Source organism: Ursus americanus, chromosome 8, assembly GCF_024610735.1.
Source record: "Ursus americanus isolate L20-20 chromosome 8, mUrsAme1.1.p, whole genome shotgun sequence".
Lineage (NCBI taxonomy): Eukaryota > Metazoa > Chordata > Mammalia > Carnivora > Ursidae > Ursus > Ursus americanus.
In genome coordinates, this window is record NC_142134.1 from 69,323,967 (window position 1) to 69,343,018 (window position 19,052).

The 19,052-nt window shown below is 37.7% G+C and overlaps 1 long non-coding RNA gene across 1 annotated transcript in view; it reads right to left on the reverse strand.

Moving 5' to 3' along the window:
* The window catches only part of LOC123775858 (uncharacterized), a 31,912-nt gene that overhangs the window by 2,949 nt on the left and 9,911 nt on the right, over positions 1-19,052 (reverse strand). The window contains exon 2 of the long non-coding RNA XR_006775180.2: positions 387-6,125. This is a non-coding gene — a long non-coding RNA (uncharacterized LOC123775858). The remainder of the gene's footprint in view (positions 1-386; positions 6,126-19,052) is intronic.

Below are 19,052 nucleotides of genomic sequence, written 5' to 3' on the forward strand. Positions count from 1 at the left end.
GATCTTGGGAGAGGTACCGCATAATAAATAAGTAAATAAGTAAGTAAACAAACAAATAGAAGGATTCTCTGGGAGTTTGAATATTAACAGGCAAATCTGGTAGCAACTGTGTGCCCTAAAACTGTCAGGAACACTGGAAACACTACTGAGAGTGATGTAGAAATAACCTGAGTGGCACAACTGGACTGTGCTTTAAATTTGGAAGTGGTAAACTAATGATTTTTTTGGAGAAAGACTGAATTAAAGATAGGGTTGCTGGGAAGAGCTAGAGAAGGACATTCCAAAGAAGCACCCAGTGAGCAAGGGCATCCAGCCCCAGAATGTCCAAAAAAGAGACATATTTTCCACTGCCTTAGAGTGGTATCTACTTATCCAGTGAAACCCACCTTTTGCCTTCATTTTGTTTCCATGCTTTCCAAGCAACATTTCAGATCATCATCCAGTTTCCCAGGAACTATAAACTGGGATGAGAATTTTCTGGATGGGAAAGACAATAACTCTGGTCATTTGGAAAGAATGTCCCTTTTGAAATGAATTGACCGATGGTTGGTTTATAGGGTTCTTTCTCTTATGTGTTTAATTACTGTGAGTCAGGGATACCAATATTTGTGAATGTCGCAAGGCCGACATGAATGTTTGGAGACACCAAGATAGCATTTTCCTATGATGTTTCTCGTTGAAAAATTAATTTTCCACTGGTCACCCCTGATTTACCACCATTCTGTCTCCACCTATAAAATCAGTCATCTCTGCCTTCCCTACAACAAGCAAATTATAGATATCTATTATCCTAAACTGAGTTGAGTAAACATAATATTGAAAATCTGTCTTAATTGTCAGATTCCCAAACAAATGTAAAATTCCAGATAATTATTATTCTCTTGATTGTCTTGATGTGATAGTATGAAAACATGATGGGTGGTTAATAGTCTTCATGTACACTGTAGCATTATTTCTGAGATTTATTTGTCCTACAATGACACCTATTATTTTAACTGTGATTCAATTTGGGTATCTCAAAACCAGCATTTGTTCTGGGATTTCAAAATGTCATGGCAGATCCTGCATAATGAAGAGCTGTAATATTAATTTACAACCCCAAACATATGCTATTCACCAAGAAATACGAAAGCCTTCCAGTGAGTGTCATGGTCACAGTACTAGTGGTTTAATTGTCTGGTTTTGCTACTTTATTTTTTCCTACATGTTTTTAAACATCTGGGGGTTATGTAAATCATTAGCAGTTTTGAGTGGGTTGTGTGGTTTACAAAGGCACATTGCATGAAAAAAAAAAGGCTTAAAGATAAAATTGGAAATGGGGAAATTTCACCCATAAAAGGAAAAGCTTATAGTCATTCAATGGAATGAACACATTAATAATTTGTAACTTTCCCACCACATCACTAAACCTTGGCACTGAACAGAAATGCCAAATGTAATGTTTCACAACCTATTTTTTCCATAAACATTCATTCTTTTTACACTTGGAGAAAAATATTGTCATTTATGTGGAACAAAAAAAAATCACTAAAATAAAAACATCTGGTAAAAATAGGCCAATATGTTAAGATCTAAAGGGAAGCATTCCTGCTTATTGTATTGTGCTTTCTTTTTCATAAAAGGTCAAATTCTTCATAGAACTTCATATATTTATTGTACACAGTGTTTTAAGATAGTAATATCTCTACTAAATTATGATTTCCTGTGCATTGCCCTGTGGTGGTGTTTTCTTATACCATTAAAACTTTATAAAAAGTGTAAAGGGAACATACAACGTGAGTTAATGGCTGGCATGCAAATCACTGCTTCTGAGACACTGCTAGAACTTACTAAATCCATATTTGAACACTAAATGATGTCATGTCTCTTTGGGGGCAATTCAAAATGCATATTTCATCTCTGGTTAAATGCAATTTCATGGAACAGAACAATACTTCATAAAAATCAAATACATACATGTTTGGTAGATGTATTTGAAAAATACATGCCACTCAAGAGTCAGTGGATTTTTCATAGGATAAATTTGGGGGAAAAAAAAAAGGTAGCTCATCTGCTCTAATTTATTTAGAATTGTTTACAAGATTGAATTTGATGTTTTTATCTGTGAGTGCTTTCTTAAACTTGACAAAGCCAAGATGGCTTTTCCCTATTGAATGAGTAGAATTGATTACTTTTGTTGGATAGAAACAAATACTTCAATAGGCTTCATATGAGATTGAAAAACATTTCATTAGAAAATTTTCCTTTTTTTGGGCCACTTCAAAAACAAAAAACAAAACATACAAGAGTGGCTACCAAAAATCCAAACTAGAAAATCATACTTTATGGTAGTGATGTTTTTTGACTCCTCAAAATTCACTCCCTCCCAAATGAATTGTCTATACTAGTAAAAATAAATCCATCCTCTTGCTAGGAAATAACTTATAGGCATGAATATGTCTCATTTCTGATCAAAGAGACAGGAAACACAGCTACTGGGTTTATTCTAGAAAATATTTATTTATCAAAAGAATGAGGCACTGGGAAAGACTTTATGTCTCTGACCATTACCGTGTTCCCCGTGTGACGTCTGCAACTGATGCGGCTATATTGGGCCATGAGGGTAAGCAGAGCTGACCTGACAGCACATAAAACCAACTCATTAAGGAAGTCAGTGTAGAAAGAAAGAATTTGGTTTCCTTCATGATCCAAGTTGAAATATGTTTCCCTGGGCTCTTTGTTATATGTACCAAGGAATTTCTTTCTTCTTTAAGTTAATTTGAATTAGAAATGTCTATTACTTGGAAGCCAAGGCATTTTAACTGATATGAAAGAAGGTAAATTTTTTAAGCACTGAGACTCTAAAATTTGCTAAGTACTTTATGAACCTTAATTTGCAAACAGCTCTGAGGTGGAGATTACTACTGCTATTTTAGTAACGCTAAAATGGAGGCTAAGTGATGGCAAATATCCTACCGCATCTTACATAGCTAGAAAGTGATGGCTCTGGATATGAAACCAGATTTTCTAACTCCAAACACCTTACCTTATGCTTGTGAAGGTTTTCTTACTTTACATGGAAAGTTTGGGAAATTTTCCATTGGAATGCTAAGTAATACCAGGCAAAACATAATTTCCGTGTAATTTCTCTTTAACCGTAAAACCCACAACAAATGACAGCAACAAATGAATTTTACTAGGTAGGCCCATTTTTTCCCCCGTAGGAGCTGATCAATCTTATCAATCCATCCAGTCTACATTATACACAAACTATACAGTATTTACTAATTACCATATGTCTGGGATTATTCATGCCTGCCTAATGTGGGAAGGATACAGATAAGATAGGTACAGTCCTCTCTCTCAAGGACAACACAGTGATGTATCTGATATATCTGAATTATACACGTGGACGTGAGAGAAATCTTTCCTTAGTCACACGTTGATCGTGTTCTCCAGTATTGCCTCTTGCATGGTCTTCTGGTTCTCCTTTACCAACCAGCTGTGATCTACCCTCTTAACCATCTAATTCCTATACTACTTTATGTCCCTTCATACATAGCCAGACTTGTGGAATTATTCTGTTTTAATTAGCCTTCTGCTACAGACTGGGTATTCGTTTCCCCCTCCAGATTCACATGTTGATATCTAAAGCCCATTTTGATGAAATAAGACAGAGGGCCTTTGCGAGGTGCTCAGGTCATGAGAGTGGATCCCTCGTAAGTGAGATTCATGCTTTTATAAAAGAGATCCGCCAAGAGCTCCCTAGACCTTTCTGCCACGTGAGGACATAGTGAGAAGACTGCTGTCTGTGAGGAAGCAGGCTCTCACCAAACACTGAATCTGCCAGCACAATGATCCTGGACTTACCAGGCTCCAAAACTATGAGAAATGAATGTCTGCTGTTTATAAGCCACCAGATCATATTATTTTTGTTATAGCAGCCCAAACTAAGACACCCTCATAATGATTTTTAGAAATTTTTGAGTGTCAAAACAGAATCTGACTCATATTGGTATCCTTCAGAGCCCCTAGCATGAATTCCATAAAAACTATTTATTGGGTGCTTAATCTGTACTAGGTAGGGCTTGAGGTTACAAAGAGGAATATATGAAGTACCTGAGCCCACCCCAATAGCTCCTTGGGAAGTTTTGTTGAATTTGATTTAATGTAGCCCACAATAATGCAGGAGTGAGCCTCTACCCATCATCCTCAGAATGGGGGTCATCTAAAACATAAGGTTAATGATGAAATAATGGAGTTAAAATTTAAGGTTAAATGCCAAGCTGGTACACTGCATTATGTAATTTCCTCACATAATGAAGATGGGTCATTAAGGATTCAACACTTTCAAGCCTGCTTAACCCAAACAACAATGAAAAAGAATCTAAACACAATTTTCCAGCTTTCAGATGGATGAAGTTAAATTGGGCAAGACAGCAAATAATGAGGGATAATAAGGAAGAACTCAAATCATCCAGTACATTAACGAAGCTGATGTGCAGTTAATACTGAAAAAGATGTATCACTCTGCTGCTGCGTGAGAAGCAAGAAGACATTCCTTCCTAAAAGGGCAACAGAAGACACATCCACACATCTCTCCATGTTCCGATAAAACCATTTTTCAACTCTCAGTTCACAGGTCATCTTTTCCATGCTTCCTTTTCCTGCATAACGCCCCCCCACCAACGTTCTATCTATACCTCCTCTGTATATGGTGGACTGTCTTGGCACCCATGTGATAAACTGTCAACTGTCTAAAAACAGAATACATGTCCAGAGTCTCCTCTGATCTAGAAACTGAGCTGGGCATTCTGTATATGCCAGTTCACCTTATCTTTGCACCAAATCTATAAGGTCCATTAACACAAGATGAAAACTGGAGTGCTGATGCCCTCATTAAATTTCCTGAGGCCACAGAAGTGAGAAGCCAAGTTGGACCTCAGACTCAGGAACACCGGACTGCCAAACCATTATACTTCCTGCAACCCTGAACTCTCTCTTCAAAGCAGGGTTGTTACTTAGACAGAACGTCCATATAGTGAGTGCTTGACAGTATCAGTGAATTCATTGAAAAAAATGGCCATAAACAGGTGAAATAATTAATAAAGCATTGCTATCATAAATTAATCTTATGTATTCAACAGAAGTATTACTACAACCATACATTGATTCAGAATTGCAATCTTAATTATTTGAAAGTTTTTGTCAGCTTAAGTGACTATTTCCACCCATGAGAAAACATACAAAAAATTTATAAGCTCCTTTAAATTCTTGATAGATTAGTCTACATAATCTTTCCAGTTTCACTTGCTTGGCATGGAATAGTGTCACTGTTTTTCATTTAACTGAATCCAAATAAGAAATATAAACTAACTGAAGTTTTTCCCTGTTGTTTTGTTTTGTTTTGCTTTTCCCCAAAAGAAAGAGGCTAGTGACATCTCCATAAAGCTGATGCTGAGATTAAAAAAAATGTTTTTAAAAGTAACTTTCTGAATATACATTACGACATTTAAATTTCTGTCCCAGTCTTAATTTATCTAATTTCTGACAAAGGAATGAGGCCACATGTAATGTTGACATTAGATATGTCAAGCACACATCTTATTGTGTTTGGCCAACATTTCAGTTATTGTAGAAAGAGAAACACTGTGTAAACAAAATTTCTATCACACTCAAAGAAATGGTAGAACATTTTTCATAATGAATTACATTTTTTTAAATTTAGACTTCCAAGTACCTTAAGTTTATCAGATACAAACATAGCAGGCATTTTGATTTAAAACAAAAAACAAAAAACTAAATTTCCACAAAAGCATCAATGTTATTGTCATTGTTCTTCCCATTTGAATAAACCTGGTACTTGCTTAATTCACACAAAACGAGCTAAATTCTGCTTGACGTGACCAAGAACTGTCATACAGAACTCCACATTTGAGACAGATTTTTTTTTTTTTCAGCTATCTTCACTAATAGTGTATCAGCTGAGAATGCTTTTGGCTCCAAGTAAAGGAAAAAAGCAGGCAATAGTAGCTTAAACAAATACGAGTATATTCTTCTCTGGTAGCAAGATGTCTTAAGGCAGGTGATTTCCTGGCCTTGCTCCCATGTTCAGTGATGGCATCAAGAATCCCTCTTCAAGGCTCCTGGTGGGTGGGGCAGACAGAAAAATAAATAAATTAGTAAAATATATACTGTATTAAAATAAAACCAGCTGCTAAAATACACCTTAAAATTTCAGTAATTTAACATAATAGAGGCTTACTTCTTTCACAAGTAATAGAAATGGGTGGGTGAGCAGTTAGGCATACCTGCTCTTCTCTATAAACATGTTGAGAGACCTCGGCCAATGACGGCTTTGCCATATTCAACAAATGCCTTCTACTCTCAACCCCTGGCTCTTTTGCCTTCCAGCCACAGACACAGAGGGCAGCATGAGAGATCTGATGCTCTGCACACAGGACAGGATGGTTGGATTGACAGTACTTGGGGGAGGGGGGTCTTTCCAGGAGCATACTGATTTTGAGACCCCCTTGCCTACTTTGGTGACAAGCGTGGTCTTGTGCTGAGTAAGGCAGAAGATTTCTCTAGTTCTTACTTCTTATGAGAAGCGTGTTTAGTTATCGTTTGCCTACCTCTTTCAAGAAAGAGCTGTAAGTTAAAATGACTTCTGACTATTAACGCTCTGGCTGTTTAGATTCTAGAAGAGAATCAGAGTTGGTCATATACTTCCCTGTTTCTGTGCATTCTTTTCAGATTGTCACCTTTTTTTAAAAAAAAGATTTATTTATTTATTTGAGAGAGGGCGTGCACAAGTGCGGTGGGGAGGGGCAAAAGGGAGAGGAAGAGAGATTCTCAAGCAGACTCTTGGCTGAGCATGGAGCTGGACATGGGGCTCGATCTCACAATCCTAAGATCATGACCTGAGCTGAAATCAAGAGTCAGATGCTCAACTGACTGAGCCACCCAGGTGCCCCATGTTTTGCGAAGGCTTCTTATACGTCTTACAAGTCTATGGTAAAATAATAATTTGGTAATGGCTCTTCAATAATCATCTTTTCTTTTCACTGAGCATTACCTCCTTCTGCCTCTGACCTGGGTGCTTTTGCATCCTTTCACTGGAATGTTCTAATATGCTTACCAGGTGTGCATGTCTACTTCACACATGAAAAAGCTGAGGCTCAATGGGGTGAAGCAATTTGCTCACGATCCTCTTAAATCTGAAGTCGGAAATGTAGGTATCATTTTGACAACTTCCTCTCCCTCATGCCCCTTAAATACAAGCCATTGTAAAATTTTAGTCAGATTATCTCTTTCGTAGTTCTCCGATTCAGTCAATTTTTTTCTTTGCCATTCCTTTAACCATCATATCGATTCAGTCACTACCATTTGTCATCTGGGCTATGGCTGCATTTTCCTACTTGGTTCTTCCCAACTCAAGTATTCTTCACCCGCAACGCGTTGTACCGCTGCTGCAGTAAACTTTCCAAAATGCAGACAAATACTTGAACTCTGGGTTGTATATGGATTAAAAAATTCCATCTTATTCTTTATCATTCTCATGATTGGTATCATCATTCACGTTGTTCCTTCCTCCTCTGAGGGAAGTAAGAGGTTAACATTTTCTTACTCTGTCTCAAGTCTCAAGTCTCAAACGTCACAAAACCACTTTGCAAAACCCACAAGAATTACAATACCACAGGAAACCTCAGGAAGGCCTTCCAAAGGAGACACATGAGAGAAAGGACATATTGTTCAGGAAATTAGAGTACAGCAAATATCAGAGAGACCATTTCCCATGACTACAATGAATTAGCTGCAACAAACCAAAACACACAGATAATTCTCCACCAACATGTGGCTCTGTCATTAGGAGCAAGTTATTTCTTTGTAAAGAAGGTATAATGATGAGACAGGACTCCTGGGATTATGCTTTGAAGGCAAGCTATCACTATAGAGGTTGTGTTCATGGCCAGAGGGAGTCTTCCAGATATCTCTGAACAATGCAAGAACTTAACCACATTTATAAAGATCCTGGACTATCACATTTCAATGAGAAAACTAGCATTATAGCTCAGAGTTTAAGAGTGTAAGCTATGTAGCCAAATTTCCTGTGTATTTCAAGCTTGATTCTGACATTAATTGGCTGTGAGACTTTGGCCAAGCTATTCTGTTTGATTCTCTGTGAATCATTTTCCTCATCTGTAAAATGCAGATAATAATGTTACCTAACCAAAAAAAGATAGTTCTGAAGGTTACATGAGCTCTGCGTGTGTGTGTGCGTGTGCGTGTGCGTGTGTGTGTGTTGCCAAGAACACTGCCTGGCATGTATTTTCTGTTATACAGTATTATAATTTTTATCTTTCATCCTATACATGCATTTCCTTATCTCAAATTTGCCTCCTCCTGCTTCTCATGGAAGGAAAGGAGAAGAAAACACCAAAGCTCTGATCATACTTTATTATAATTTGGAAGAAATTTAGATTTCTTCTACTTAAAATCCCTCATTATTTTATACTTTAGGAAATAGAGACCCAAAGATGTGACTATTTATTGAGGAACTTATCTCCCAAAAAAGGATAATTTTAAATAATATGGCCTGGGCAATTTTATTCTTGGTTTGGTGTTCTTTCAAAGAAACTATATTATCTTAGCAAATGTCTGTGATGGTCAACATTTTCCTTGAGAGTGAGTGGGAAGAAAGGACTATTTTCCCTGAGAGAAAGCCAAAAAAGCTAATAAATCAGATGACTTATGCAATAAGACATAGCAAAGAAACTGAGATTAGAATTGCAATCCATGACTCCTTTTTCGAAAGTTATTTCCCTGCCTACAAAGTGATGAGCTATGACTTTGGGGGATATTATACAAAAATATGTATCTTTACAAGTTCAAGTTGAGTCATAATCTTACTTTCAAATTTATGGTCAACAAACACAAATTTGCACCGTGTTATGATCAAAATCCTAATACTTTTCTCTATTAAACCGGTCTAAATATAAAAGACTAAAGACATCTCGCATAAGTTTTTCATTATTCTTGGAACGTTGTACTTCTAATTCAGCATATCAATATGTAACTGGGGCAAAACCATTATTTCAGAGAGAAAGGGAAAAATCATCTGTATTATCTACCATTAGGTTATTACATCAAGCAGAGCGATTTCCATAGCAAAAGCTATGTATCCACAAAAATATATCAAACATTTGAAAGTATAAACAAAGAGAAAATTATATATAAGTCTGCAAAACTTCAAAGGAAGAGTGGGTTTCTGAGAGAAAATAAAACATCTCACAAATTTGGCTCATAATCCTGACTTTCTCTTGGTATCCGAAGCATCTGAGATCTTTTAGAAAAGCCTGGTTTCTAGAAGGTTAAAAAAACATACGTGTAGGGTATTTTCATGTCTTTTTAGTTTTTTTTTTGTCAGTGCATCCTATGGGTGGGTATGAGGATTTCCAAAGCACTGGTGTTTCAAAGAGTTTAATGTCCAGATAGTTTGGGGGTTTTGAAATTGAAGAAAATTTATCTCCTAAAACCAGAGGTTGCTGGAGACTATTTTTTTTTTTTCCACTGCAACCCACAAATCACTGTAAGATGGCCCTCACATGTAGTAGTGCATGTATCTTGTCTCCTTTGGAATGTAAACTGCAATGTGTGGAGACAAGCCAATATTGTTTGCGTGTCTGATTGCCTGTCACTGTCGATCTTGGGGGCAGTAGAGAAATCACTGCTAATGACTTCAGAGTTTGCATGTCCTGTGCTTACTTATTACTGAAAGAATAAAATATAATGAACCTGATATGGACAAGGAATGCAAGGAATAAAATATTTCTTTCAGACTGTCGGCAAGCAATGGAACAAATGAGATTTATGGCAGAAATGGATATGTGATTTATAGTTTTGCTTGTTCTTCATTTAAAAGAGGAAATTAAAACCACACTTGCATATGATTCAATCTTTGATCACTAGAGAAGAGCTGCTGTGAATTAATTATTATAAACTCCGTTACCCCTGTTCACCCCAGGTGTTGCATCCATGGTACCTTCCAACTAGTATCCCAGGAGAAAGGGTTGATTTTTTTCTGGGGTTACTTTTTAATTCGTATGTGTGTGTGTGTGTGTGTGTGTGTGTGTGTGTGTGTGTGTGAAAATTCTGCAGGAAAATTACCTGGTATTTTGGTGTTTAACTGAGAAGTCATTTATTACTCAAGGGACTAGCTGAAAAATCTCATGAAAGAAACACAGAAGAAAAACCCAGATTAAATTCTAAGCAGCTTCTTTCTTACTGGCTCAGAGAATATGAGTGTTTATTCTCCTTTCATCACCTAGAAGCCTAGAATCCAGTACTTAATTTTACACATAAAACTCTCAGAACTTCAGCAATGATAATTCTCATTTACTTCTGTAAATAAACGTGGACAATATTTATTTCATAAAAAAGCTATTTTGTTCATTTAAGGCAATAAAAATATTTTTTATACAAACATCTCAAGACAACAAAGCATAACAACATTGGCTCTAAGATATGGCAAACAATCTGTTTAAAAGATGCTAAAATAAATATCTCAATAAAAATTCAATAAAATATATACTATAGTTATGTAATTAATCATAAGAAACCAACACCCTTTGAAAGGAATATTTAGAAAACTACTGATGCTATAAAATATAAATTGTGAAAGATGGAAAATGAGAAGAGTTAAGAACATAATCAAATATTATAGCTAGGGAATGTAAAATCTAAGGTGTTCCATCTGTTTGAACCTGTGAGCTGAAAGTTGGTGGCCGTGGAACAGTTAAGTATGATCAAGGACCTCAGTGATAAAACAGCACAGGTCACGTTACTCCGACAGGGTGGACTGGCTCTTTAGATGCTATCCCAGTGGAAACGTTTACTCTTTCCTTTTCCTTTGACTCTCTCTGTAGAGGCTAGGTTTATGGGTAGAAGACGAACAAATCTGTGAGGCACTTGAATCAGAATTAGGATTCTTCAGATTGCATGGGATAGAAATGTAACTCAAGAGAGTTTAAACATAAATAGAAAATGTAGTGTCTCAAGTTATTTCAGACACAAATGGATCCAAGAAATTAAATACAATAACTGGAATTCTCTTCCCTCTCACTTTTCTCTCTCTGTCTATTAATCTTTCCCTAACCATGCATTTCTCCAGCTCTCCACACTGTTCTCTGGGACCGTGTCATTCTCCAGCAAGCTGTTTCCTATGTTGGCAAAGACAGGACCTTGTAGCTCTAATCCTACAGCTCTTAGTATTGGCGATTATAGGAAAAAGGTGTACCCTTCTTCTAGAAGTTTCGGCAAAACCCTACGAATTCTTGACATTAACGTAGTTTGGCTCTTATTCCATCTCTGGACCAATTCCTGTTGCTGGGAATAAAATAAAATGACTGACCGACGTGAGTCCTGTGCCCATCCCCATAAAAACTCCAGACATTACAAATATAGCACAAGTGGTCCCCAGAGAAAATCAGGATGCCATCTCCAAAGAACACAGAAGGAATCCCAGGCAGGAAAAAAAACAACAGATGTCCACTACAAGCAAATTAAGAAATTTTCCTGAGTATGATACTTTTATATCTATTTCCAGTTGAAGTGCATAAGAAATATGCAAGTCCTGCCAGGAGAGAAGATAAACCCATTAATTTTTCAACTATTAATGAATGTATGCCTTTTACAATACAGTTAAGTGTTACTGCTACTTTGTTTTATTCATATAGAATAGATATAGATATAGATATAGATGATATAGATATGTAGATAGATAGGGATTTTTTGTACATATTTTTGTGGAACTTGTCAATACAAGGGTTTTCATTATAATGCAATCATATTTTAATAAACGTATTTTTAACACCAGTTTATCACATTTCAAAATATATTACAGAATATAAAATAAAAGATCATTATCCATAGCTCTACTACCCCAATATTTTGGTATCTATTTCCTGAGGATTTTTTCCCCACTGTTCTCTCTTACTCCAAGCTCATGTTTATTTGGATTTTTTTAATATATAAATTTTTACTAGGTGATATATGTAATTTTATAGCTTACTTTCTTCATGTAACACTACAGTAAAAGTATTCTCCTTGTTATTATAAACTCCTCATTGGAAGAATCTTAACAGATGAATAAAATCCCTTCCACAGCATATCTTTATTTCTATATTTGAAATTTTATATTCTTTTCAATGCTTTGTGCTTATAAATAATGCTACCATAAATATCATCTTGCCAAAACTATTTCCGAATTTCAGACTATTTCCTTAAGAGAGTTTCCTAGAATTGGGATTCCAGAATTCAGGGTTACGGATATGTTGGATGAGGATAGTCTTTGCTTTTTATTTTTTCTTTGATTATGATTCTTCTGAAACATACCTCTTAACTTGAAAACATGCTGGAACATTGAACTTAGTATGCACTTAACAAATCTTTTCGGAACACATATTGGGTGTCCTAGAGCACCATGTAGGTCTATCTCATCCAGCCTTAGGGAGAAAGAGAAAACTTCTTAACAGAAATGACATATAAACTGATGAATGAATAGGAATCAAGAGAATTAGGTATAAGAGAAAAATGCATTTCACACAGAGGAAATAAAATGAGAAAATGTATGGTACGCTCAGAAAATCACATGTATTTCAGGATCGCTGAAGACCAGAGAACAGAGGGAAGACTGGGGCCAGGTTGTAAAAAGCTCACCTGCAAGAATTGAGGGAGCTGAAGAAAGGGTTCAGCAAAGTGAGATCTTGCACAACCTCCGCTCTCTACTGTCACATCCCACAGCCTCTCTGATTTTTGCCCTCAATTTGGTGAATTCCTCTGTCTGACACAAAATCTGTAAGTGCTATTATCTAATAGCACAAAGGATGGGTTGGAAGGGAAAGAGCAAGAGTGTAGAGTTTTTGATCAATGTCATTCAATACCTGATTTGGGAATGTGAATGGGGAAACATCATTATCCTAGGCCTTTTTTTCTTCTCCTATCATGGAATGATCTCCAAGAATTTCCTTTAGTAAAAGGTTGTTAAAGAGTGGCTCACCTGAGGCCCACAAAGCTTAAAGGAGCACATGCGTATTTCCTAGGAAGTACACAAGAGTGGGGTGAATACAATAGAATTTATTATTCTACCCTTTGCCCATGTCAAATTTGAGACTGCAAAGAGACCTATTCTACCCTTTGAAAAAATACATTACCCAATAATTTTAATAAGGAGAAATTGAGGTCTATGAGCCCTGCTGATACTTCAGTTTTGGCTTCCCATGGGGCTGGCTCATTCTGGCCTCATCCACCTGGGGATGCACAGCTCTCAAGCTTCCCCTCGAGGGCAGTGACACTGGACACAGGCAGACACGCATAAAGGAACGTAGCCTGCACATCTGTCGTCACTAATTCACCTGCCAGAAAGCCCAGACCATGTTTTTAAGAAATCCTTAGTCAGGAAGTTGTAAAAGTGAAACAGTGGTGTGGGGGATGAGGAATGGATGGGCTTTTCCGGAGATCTGGGTCCTTTTTCTGTCTTTCTCCACAACTCATTAGAGAACTTAATTGAACCACTTTCCTGTCACCATCTCCCCTGTCTATGAAATAAGGATAATTATTGCTGCTCTTTCCTTTGCCCTTTGATAACTTCACAGGGGTGTTCAGAGATATTATGAAGATTAATAAGCCAAATGCTTGTAGAGTGCTTCTAGCTTTCCACAAGGGAGAGAGCTGCAAATTAAAATCCATTGCTCCAAGAGCAGGAGAAGTCAGATAGAAGAGGTCAGTAACCAGAGCCCTGACAATCCCAAGCCCTGGCTCTTTTGTGAGTGTAAGAAGGGGTCATTTTTGCCATGTCCACCAGCATCAGCCCTGGCCCATATAGAATGGGACATCCATCTCATATCCCAACATCCCTTGCTAGGTCAACCTCAGAACTTCTTTCAATTGACCAAAGCTTGAATTATTCAATGCACACTTTTTTTTTGTTGGGGAGGGGCAATGTAGGTGTGGTAGACTGAATAATAGCCCCCCCAAATATATCCATACCCTTATCCCCGGAACCTGTGAGTATGTGACCTCACATGGCAAAAAGGACTTTGGATATATGATTAAGTTAGGGACACTGAGGGGGAGTAGATTACTCTGGATAATATGAATGGTCCTGACATAAACACGAGAGCACTTGCAATGGGGAGATAATAGTAGGAGATATGATGATGGAAACAGTTGGTGATGACGCAAGAAAGGCTGTTGGGCCAAGAAATGCAGGCAGCCTGCAGAAGCTGAAAAAGGCAAAGTAGCACATTCCCTCCTAAAGCCTCCAAATGCGATGCAGCCCTGAGGACACCTGATTTGACTCCTGACCTCCAGAACTGGAAGACAGTAAAAGTGTTTTGTTTTCAGCCACTAAGTTTGTGGTTAATATGCTATAGCAACAATGGGAAACCATTCTTGTAGGCATAGTGTGGTGGGTTGAATGGTGGCCCTCAAAAAGATAGGCCCACATTCAAACACTAAGAACTTGTAAATGTGATTTTATTTGGTGAAGGCGTTTTTGCAATAATGTTAGGGATCTGCGGATGAAATTATCCTGGATTACCCAGGTGGGTCCTGATTCCAATGATACCTGTCTTTATAAGATGTCAAAGAAAAGAAGACACGGGGAAGAGGAGAAGGCATGTGAAGATGGAGGCAGAGACTGGAGTTATTCAGACAAGCCAAGGAATGCTTGGAACCACCAGAACCTTGAAGAATCAAGGATGGATTCTCCCCTACAGCTTTCTGAGGGTGCATGGTCCTGCCAAGACTATTTGTGGAAGTCTGGCCTCAGATCTATGGGAAAATAAATTTTTGCTGTTGTTGGAAGCACTGACAGTCTTTGATCCATAGCAGAAGAAAGGAGAAGGCAGAATCAGCTCTACCTGTCCTTTTTTAGAAAGGACTTCTACTTATCTATTACTGCCCCGAACTGTGCCATATGACCACCATCTGCTGCAAATCTGAATGAAATGAGAATGATCTTTAACAAAGTAACTGAATGAATGAATATTGGTTGGGTAACTAGAAAGTGTCTGACACCCTTCCCCTTACAGAATTCTGTTTCGAGAGTACTTGTCAGCTACCAGATGAAGGGGACACACCATTAGCCTTGCTGAATGTCAGTGGTTCATATATTAAATGGGGAGACAAACAGATCTTGACCATTCATAGGGTAATGGTTAAGCTAGAATGAAAAAAAAAAAAAACTGATGTGAAAATTCTTGCAAACTATAAAATGATGAGAAAGTAAATTGAATTTTTCTGATAATGATAATTGAAGTGAGTTAGCATTAAAAAAGTTTGATTGCCAGAAAAATAGCGCTTATATTTCAATAACGACTTGCAAACTGTGATGCTAAATTCATGATTGATAGACATCCACCATGGCCGGGATCCTGGCTATTCATCAGCTTAGCCCTGAGAGTGAACAAAACCTGGGCACAGGTGTAACGGAGATACTTTGTGTTCACCAAAACCCAATGAGCCCCCTACCCCCTGGGTACAGATGAGGTTCATATCTCCCAGCTTCCCTTACAGTGACATGTGCCATCTTCCCGAGCAGAATTGAATTGATAGATGCCACTCACAAGCCGGACTGGCAAAATCTTCATGCTTTCTCTTTCACCGTCTATAGGCTGAATAGGGAGAATAGGACCAAAAGGGGTACAGAGGCACAGGATAAAGAGCTTAGATTTCTAAAAGACTGCATGAAACTGAGAGCCTTTTAAAAAACTATATTACACTGTGTTGTGACAGATAAATTGTTATTGTGCAAAAAGAATCACTTGATATTTAGGGGTATTTGCCATAGCAGCTGGCTTTGTCTGACTAACACACATGCGTGTACTGATGACTGGGTAGTGACTGCCTCTCAGAGCACACAAAAAGACGGGTGATACATTATCAGTCCAGAATTTAAAAATAACAATAAAAATCAGTCTGTTTTATCACTGTACTCTGACAAATCTAAACAATATATTTTTTTATGTTACATTAGTTACCATACAAGTACTTCATTAGTTTTTGATGAACTGTTCCATGCTTCATTGTTTGCATATAACACCCAGTGCCCGTTGCAATATGTGCCCTCCCTAATACCATCACTAGGTTAACCCATCCCCCCACACTCCTACCCTCTGAAACCCTCAGTTTGTTTCCCGGAGTCCATAGTCTTTCATGGTTCATTCCCCCTCTGATTTTCCCCCCTTCGTTTTTCCTTTCCTTCTCCTGATGTCCTCCGTGCTATAAAGAATATTAATGATAAAATGTTCCTTCTCATGTGGTGGAAGGGGATTGTGCATGCATGAGGGAGTAGAGGATAGGAGACAGAAATTTCTCTGTTCTCACTGCATCCCTGCTTGGTACGTGACTGCTATGGGGAAGAAACAAAGCAGAGCAACGCTATGCTTGAGGATAGAATATATGGCTCTGAGTTTCCACTCTGCCACTTCAGAAATGAGACTCTCCTGTAGGGCTGGTTTCGTCTCTCTGATCATTCCGTCTGGGAAGTGGATTTCATACTTAATTCATTGAGTCTTCTGAGGCTCAGATGAGACAACAGTTGTGAAAAAAACTGTGTAAATTTTATAAATATCATAAGAGTGAATGCTGGTATTATTACTTTTAAAATTATTTTTATATTCTCTCAGCACAAGGTATTCTCTCTCACTTATATATGTGAAATCAGTGTTACTTCATTGAATAAACTACCTCTTTTTCATATGTACATTTCATATATACTTAGATGGGTAGGTAGTAGCAAGTAGACCTAAAAGACTGAAATGCCTGTTACAGACAAATATTGACTTCTTGAAGTATCATATTGTTTTAGGGGAGGAGCCTTTTACACTTCTTAAAATTACTCTTACAAGAAAAGAAAATTAAAAGAAAATATTTCTACTGTTCCAGTTTTTTTTTGTTGTTGTTACCTTTCTTCCCTCCATCCATTCTGCAGAGAGTATTCCTTAAACTTGTTCTGTACTAACTAGATCCCAGTGTCCGGATGAATAAGGCATGATCCCTACTGTCACAGGGTCTAGAATCTGCAGAGGCATTCATCTACATAAAAAAGCATTTTTAATAAAGTGTGGACAGGTGCTACAGCCAGATATGTGGATTTTATAATGCAGTATGTATCTAAATAAATAAATAGATAGATTTAATGAATACTTATTTAATTAATAAATAAATTTAATAAATATTTATTTAATAAATAAATACTTGAAAACTCAAATTTGATTGCTCACTTTTGATTTTGCCAAATACAGACATTGACAAAATCCAATTACTTCGCATTTTCATAAACTATGGAACTATTTAGCATCAGACATGTAAAAAGAACACGCTCTCAGAATAGTCAGATTCTTAAACTGATATATGGGGCTTTATTTAAAAAAAAAAATCAAAGTTTTTCTTATTTTTTCTGGTTTCACCACAGACAGGGTACAGGCCCTGGCCTTCAGGCCTTTGTGCTGAAATGAGGCTTTTGGGGGACACATAGGAGAAGGCGGGCCACCTCTAGGAGGACCCAACCAGAGGATTCCATGTGACTGTTGATTCCAGAGGATTCCACGTGACTAGAGTTGTGTCCCTAGGGAAGAGGAGTGGATTCTGTGAAGGGCAGGATGGGGCGTGAAGGGAGTCAGAAAACTATACTTACTGTACTTTTTCTAAAGGCTAATCTATAGAAGAAAAGGTATTTATATTTGGGCGGAGGGTGGGAGAGCTGGAAGCGGCCTTCTAGACAGGAGAAGCAACTTGGCCAAAGGCCGGCAGGCGTACAATAGTACAGCACTGAAGCCGCTCACCAGGAAGGATGCATGGTGGCTGAGAGACTGCAGATTTAGGGTCCCGGTAGAGGACAGAGATGGGCACATGGCACTTGTCATCCCATTTTCTGTATTCTTTCTTTTCAAGATACTGGCTTCCATGAAAGTGGAATTGATCGTTATGATGTGTGAGAGAGTGGAATCACCTTTAATATGATAGTAACACTTTTAGATGAATTACAATTTCAATACCAATTGTGATGTCAAACACTAAAGAATAACACCTTTTAAGTATTCTCAGTATTAACTGTGAGGGGATGATCTTTTCTACCACATGTTGCAGTGAAGAAAAAAAAAAAAAAAGATTTCCAGAAATGAAGATGGGGTCATGAAACCACCTCCATAATGCAATTCATGTTTGGAAAGCAGAAGGTGACACTTTTAATACTAAGATAAAGCATTAACAATTGTTAGCAAGATAGCAGCCTTCCTCTGCAAGAGAACTGTTCCTATTGTTATTTTAAGATATCTGAATTAACAAGAAAGAAAGGACAAGTTGTAACCCATGGTTCGGTCTAGTTTTTGGCTTCTTTTAATCCTCCATCATCCTGAACTAAAGCGCCTACCGCACCTGGCTCCGGAGCAGAAATCCTACAAGACATCAGTATCTGGGTAGGAAGCTAGAGATTTCAGAACCATAAAAGGAAGGCAAGGTGGAGAGCCCCAGCTGAGGTACCAAAAAGAAGTAAAGATCAAGGGAAATGGGTAATTTAAATGGAGGTTGGCGGTCAGGCCTTGCTACAAGAGTATCTTTATGGGGTGATGCAGAATTATGCCCAAGAAGTTCTGCTTACTGGTACATATGGAGGACTGATTGTGCTAGACTTGAGGTAGGACATCTGACTTTTTAAACATCTTCATAACCCTCTCTTCGGGTGATGCCACTCTTGAAATTGGAAGGAAAAAGCTAACTGAAAGTTCTTTGGGTTTCCATGTATGAGTTTGTAAGCTGGAGGGGAAAAAAGGAAAACCTTCTTTCCCAGTTAGCACCACCACTAAGAACAGCAGTGTATTTGAGATGTATCCATAATAAAAATGAGAAAGCCACATCCCCTGGTATTTACCCGAATGAGCTGAAAACTTATACCCACACAAAACCTGCACTCAGATGTGTATAGCAGCTTTATTCATAACTGTCAAAATTTGGAAGCAACTAAGATGTTTTTTAGTAGATAAATCGATAAACTGTGGTACCTTTAGACA